We start from the raw sequence: 6,398 nt of genomic DNA, 5'->3' as shown, positions 1-6,398 counted from the left end.
TTGCTGGTAAGTTTAATACTAATGTGGTGGAATATAAACGGTTCCCGGTAACGATTATGAAGGAGTAATCTTTATAATAGGGTTTATTCGAATGAAAAACTTGAAGTTGATTTGCTGGAGCTGTAACGACCCGCACTTTTCCGATCGTTCTATACTTATGAGATTAATATTTACATAAATTAAACCTTACCAACATGATAAGAAATCCAAATTGTTGAGACTTATGTTTTTGAAAAGAGTTTTACACAACGTTTGATCGTCTAGTTTGACCGATGATATCACGAACTATACAATATATGATAATTATACATACATATTTAACATGATCTAAGGATGTTTTAATATCTCATTTTGTATTAATAACAAAAAGTCATAAGTATATTTTGAAACTACTAACTTAAGTTTTCAAAACAATAACCTACGTAACGTTATTTGACATAAATACTGATGATTTATAATGTTTATACATATATCGTATAAGTAATGTATTTAATCATTTTTAAAGGGCTTTTATACATAAAACAATATAAGTATATTTACAAAAGATAGTTATATTTGAATTCTCGTTCCGTTTCCTCAATAATCCTATACGTATATCTAGGGTACTATACACAGCTTCTAGAAGTATTTACTATTGGTATATACCAATAGAAATCTTCAATTATTGGAATAATATGTCATTCATGACATAATAAATTTTAACTTATCTTAGATATTTTCACTAAAAACCAAATTTTCAAGCCTATAAATAAGCACCATTTCTAACTCATTTTTACACATTCATTTTCCAAATTTTACTTCCAATTTTCACACACACTTGCAAGAACTCTCTCAACTTTTATTTTACTACTTCTTTCCAGCAACTTTACATTTTAAACTTGAGGTAAAAACTCTACTTCAACTCTTTTTCAATTCATATATTTAAAGCTATATATATAAGAGTTTATAAACTAGAACATAGTTTGAATGATTTCAAACTTGTTCGCAAACTAAATAGATCCTTCTAACTTAACTTTTAAAATACTTCAAGACCTGTAACATATCTTAATTATATGCTAACTTAACAAGGTATAACTTGGTTTTTCAAAGAACACCTTAAAAACTGAATTTACGACGTCGGAGTGCAACCGGGGACTGTTTTGGGTTGGATAATTAAAAACCATCTTAAACTTTGAATTGGAGGTTTATTTTCTGGAAAAATGATTTTTACTATGAATATGATAACACATAAAAATTTCATGATTTAACTCAAAGTATAAGTATTTTTAGAAAAATAATCATTTGAGGTTGTTTACATGATGGAAAATGATTAACTTCATAAGTTTCACTAAAGTTTGACCTATGCCGTGTGATTTTGAATAAAAACTAAGGTATTTACAGTTCATAGTCTTAAAGAGGGACTCGATCCAAGGAGATGGCAAGTTGAATCAACGAAAACAGAGTTGTAACGAAGAAACTATGACCGAAACAAAATCGGATATCCAAGACTAGTTTAGCCACGAAAATAATTGGGAAAAAATTAAATAAATCACATCTTTTTAAGTTAACATGATATTTTATATATATGTACTTATAATTCAATTTTATATGGTTCAGGATCACCCGTAAACAACACGAGAAGATTAATCATAAGATCCCATGATTGTACGCAACACGTCATTTGACAACACCGGTACTTTATGTACGCAACACGTCATTTGACAACACCGGTACCATGGGTCAAGATTAATCTCGACCAATACATATACGATGGGGTTTTATTTATTTCGTTGGGGGTTTTATTTATTTCATTGCGGGTATATTAAACATCTAAAAATGAACCATTAAAATTGAATTACTAACAACGAACTGCTAACTACGGACTAAGGAATTATTCAAAGTATTAAAAGTATAACAAGTATATATATGTGACGTTTGTTTAAAAATAAAAGGTATTGATATATTATATATGGATAGGTTCGTGATATCAACCGGAGACCAAGTCAAATTATATATATATCTTCAAGACGAAAGTGAGTATATAGTCCCACTTTTAAACTCTAAATATTTCGGGATGAGAATACATGTATTTTATGTTTTACGTTATGGACACAAGTAACTGAAAAATATATTCTACGTTGAGTTGTACCACTGGCATACTTCCCTGTAGCTTGGTAACTGTTATTTACAGCGGTATTGTAAACGCGAATCCTGTTGATAGATCTATCGGGCCTGACAACCCCATCCGGACTGGACGACCAGTATTCAACGGTTGCACAGTACTTCGTTTCGTGACTACACTTGGTACGGTGTAGTAAGATTTCATAATAAAGGGAATATGCGACGTGATTAAATGTTAAGTATGGTTACCAAGTGCTCAACCACTTAGAATATTTTTATTAAACTGTTTATATACGAAATCTTGTGGTCTATATATATATATTGCTGCCGGCATTAAACCTATATCTCACCAACTTTATGTTGACCTTTTAAAACATGTCTATTCTCAGGTGATTACTAAAGCTTCCGCTGCATTATGTTGAATTTGAGCAGGATCTTGCGTACGCATATTTGTGTCAAAAATAAAACTGCATACCCAAGGATTTGTGTTGTAAAATATGCTCGAAATCGTGTTGTTATCATTATATGTAAAGTTTGTAAGTCGAAGATTATCGCTAAACGATAATCATCTTTTTATTGTCTAAAGCTTGTAACAAAAATAATGGTTATGGTTTGTAATGTATAATATATGCAGTTTCTCTTTTAAAAATGTCGCATATAGAGGTCAATACCTCGCAATGAAATCATACGTTATCTAACATGTTCTTATGGTTAAGGACGGGTTATGACATGTGGTATCAGAGCGGTGGTCTTAGCGAACCAGGTTTGCATTAGTGTGTCTAACTGATAAGTCGTTAGGATACATTAGTAAGTCTGGACTTTGACCGGGTCTGATTTAAAAACCATTGCTTATCATTGTTGGTTAAAATTTATATGTAAATATTATGTAGTACTAATGGGTTAGTTGTTGTGTGATAGATGTCGGGCTCAAAACTTGTTATCACATTCAGCGACTCCGAACCAGAATCTTCAGATGGTGTTCCAGTCATTAACCTATCCGATGACGAAAATAATATCTTTGGGGAAGACTCACAAATTCCGGATGAACCGACTATAGAGAACCCGGAAAGTGAACCCGAGGAGGAAAGTGAACCCGAGGAGGAAAGTGAACCCGAGGAGGAAAGTGAACCCGAGGAAGAAATACAGGAAATTACAAAAGAAGAGTTCGAACTAGGAAAGAAACGAAAGGCTAATGAATTAGAAAATTCAAATCCTGAGTTTAATAAGGATGATGTGGCACCAACTCCACTAGACACTACCACCCCTATTCCCGCTATTCCTATTCGTTCTATCCCGGCATCCAGTTCTTCAGTCCCACAGCCAAAATATAGGCAGACAGCCAGGATAAGCGTTAAGCGATTCTTTGAACCTAAACGTCCTAGAAAATAGACCAAATGATGCGCTGCCGTATTAAACCATGGGATCATATAATGTTTTGTATAATATTATTAGTGTGGTTTGCTTAATGTTCGATGTAAGATAAGCATATGTAAAATAGTGAAGTGTGAAATGCAATAATTTTCCATGGTTAAGTATTATTTAGATGGTAGTAATTGATTCTGTACTAAGCTATTAAGTATGGACATTAACGGGTAGGTACTACCCTAGATATAATTATAAAACGCTAATAAGAAGAAAAGGCTTTTATAATAATACCTGGTTCATATTATTAATAAGCTATAATGTACTGTAAATATACACTACATCTATAATATTCCATGTGAATAATTATTTTCTTTTCATTCTTATAGAAGAATATGGCGCGATTGAACCGAATGACGGAACAAGAAATCCAGGAACTCATCAATCAGCGAGTGAACGACAGAATGTTATGGGTCGAGGCTGCAAGAGGTGCTGCAGTTAACCCAAATCCTCGTATGGGGTGCACTTACAAAACTTTTCAAGCTTGCAAGCCCTCATCATTCAGTGGAACAGAAGGACCGATCGGTTTAACCCGGTGGATAGAAAAGATGGAAACTGTGTTCAAAATCAGTGGTTGTGTTGAAAAGGACATGACCAAATACGCATCGTGCACTTTACATGATAGTGCACTCACGTGGTGGAAAAATTATGTGAAGGCTGTAGGAGGAGATGTAGCTTATGATACTCCGTGGGAAGAATTCAAAACAATGTTAATCAACGAATATTGTCCAAGGAACGAGGTTAGGAAGTTGGAAGATGAGTTACGAAGTCTGAAGGTTATTGGTACTGAAATCACCAACTACAATCAGCGATTCATGGAATTAGTTTTGCTATGTCCTGAATTGGTTCCAACCGAAGAACGGAAGATTGAAATGTACAAAGATGGTTTGCCCAAAAAGGTCAAGGCAAATGTTACAGCATCGAAACCTAAGACAATTCATGAAGCTATAACCATGGCAACCGAGCTAATGGATCAGGTCATCATGGATAAGAAAGTATCCAATACTGATGTGAAGGTATCAGGTAACAAAAGAAAGTGGAATGGAAATTATGATCGAGGTAACCAACAACAATCTTTTAAGAAACAAGAAAACACGCAAGGTACGGGTAGTGGTTTAAGCTTTGGTTATAAAGGACAAAATCCTTTATGCAACCGATGCCACAAACATCACTCTGGTTACTGTAATGTGGTATGCAACAAATGTAATCGAAAGGGTCATCTTGCTGAAGATTGTAGGGCTCTCGTTACAAATACAAATGGTACCAAGACTCCTGCCACCAATGCAAATAGAACTGCTTTGGCTACCATTACTTGTTTTGGGTGTGGAAAACAAGGTCACTATAAGAGCCAGTGCCCGAATCCAGAGAAGAATATCGGACCTGCACGTGGAAGAGCATTTGTTATTAATGCTAGAGAGGCATGTGAAGACCCGGAGCTTGTTACGGGTACGTTTACCATTAATAACTTATCCGCATCTATTATATTTGATACTGGTGCTGATAGAAGTTACGTGTGTAGAGACTTTCACGCTAAATTGAATTGTTCATCATTACCTCTCGATGCTAAGTACATGATTGAGTTAGCTAATGGTAAACTAATTAAAGCCGATAAAATTTGCCGTGATTGTAAAATAAATTTAGCCGGAGAAACGTTTAAAATTGACTTGATACCCGTAGAATTAGGAAGTTTTGATGTAATAGTCGGCATGGACTGGATGTCCAAAATAGGAGCTGAAGTTGTGTGCGCCAAGAAGGCAATTCGCATTCCTCGTAAGGATAAAACGCCAGTAATGATTTATGGAGAGAAGGGTAACTCAAAGCTAAAACTCATTAGTTATTTGAAAGCTCAAAAGTGCTTGAAGAAAGGGTGCTATGCTATCTTAGCACATGTTAATAAAGTCGAAACAAAGGAAAAAGTGAAGAGCATCAATGACGTGCCTGTGGCAAGAGATTTTCCTGAAGTCTTTCCGGAAAAGTTGCCGGGATTACCTCCATTTAGATCTGTAGAATTTCAAATAGATTTAGTACCAGGAGCTGCACCAGTGGCTCGTGCTCCATATAGACTTGCACCGTCCGAGTTAAAAGAACTTCAGAGTCAGTTAAAAGAATTACTGGATCATGGATTCATACGACCAAGTACTTCACCGTGGGGAGCTCCGATTCTATTTGTTAAAAAGAAAGATGGATCTTTTAGGATGTGTATAGATTATCGTGAATTAAATAAGTTAACTATCAAGAATCGGTATCCACTACCGAGAATTGACGACTTATTTGATCAACTCCAAGGATCATGTGTGTACTCAAAAATTGACTTAAGGTAGGGCTATCATCAATTACGTGTCAAAGAAGAGGACATTCCGAAAACTGCTTTTCGGACACGTTATGGTCATTACGAATTTTTGGTCATGCCGTTTGGGTTGACAAATGCGCCAGCTGTATTCATGGACCTCATGAATCGAGTTTGTAGTCCATATTTAGATAAGTTTGTTATCGTTTTCATTGATGATATTCTTATCTATTCCAAGAGTGAGCAAGAGCATGAGCAGCATTTAAGGTTGATATTAGAGTTGTTGAGAAAAGAACAGCTATATGCTAAATTTTCTAAATGTGCTTTCTGGTTGAAAGAAGTGCAATTTCTTGGCCACGTTGTTAGTAGTAAAGGAATTCAGGTTGATCCAGCAAAAATTGAAGCCATTGAAAAATGGGAGACTCCTAAGACACCAACGCTGATACGCCAATTTTTGGGTTTAGCCGGTTATTATAGAAGGTTTATTCAAGATTTTTCCCGAATAGCTAAGCCGTTGACAGCGTTAACGCAAAAAGGGAAGAAATATGAATGGACTTCTGAGCAGGAGAGTGCATTTCAATTACTAAAG

This window comes from Rutidosis leptorrhynchoides, chromosome 11 (assembly GCF_046630445.1).
Source record: "Rutidosis leptorrhynchoides isolate AG116_Rl617_1_P2 chromosome 11, CSIRO_AGI_Rlap_v1, whole genome shotgun sequence".
Taxonomy (NCBI): Eukaryota; Viridiplantae; Streptophyta; class Magnoliopsida; order Asterales; family Asteraceae; genus Rutidosis; species Rutidosis leptorrhynchoides.
The sequence above is the reverse complement of the archived record's forward strand: the minus strand, read 5'-3'. Positions refer to the sequence as shown.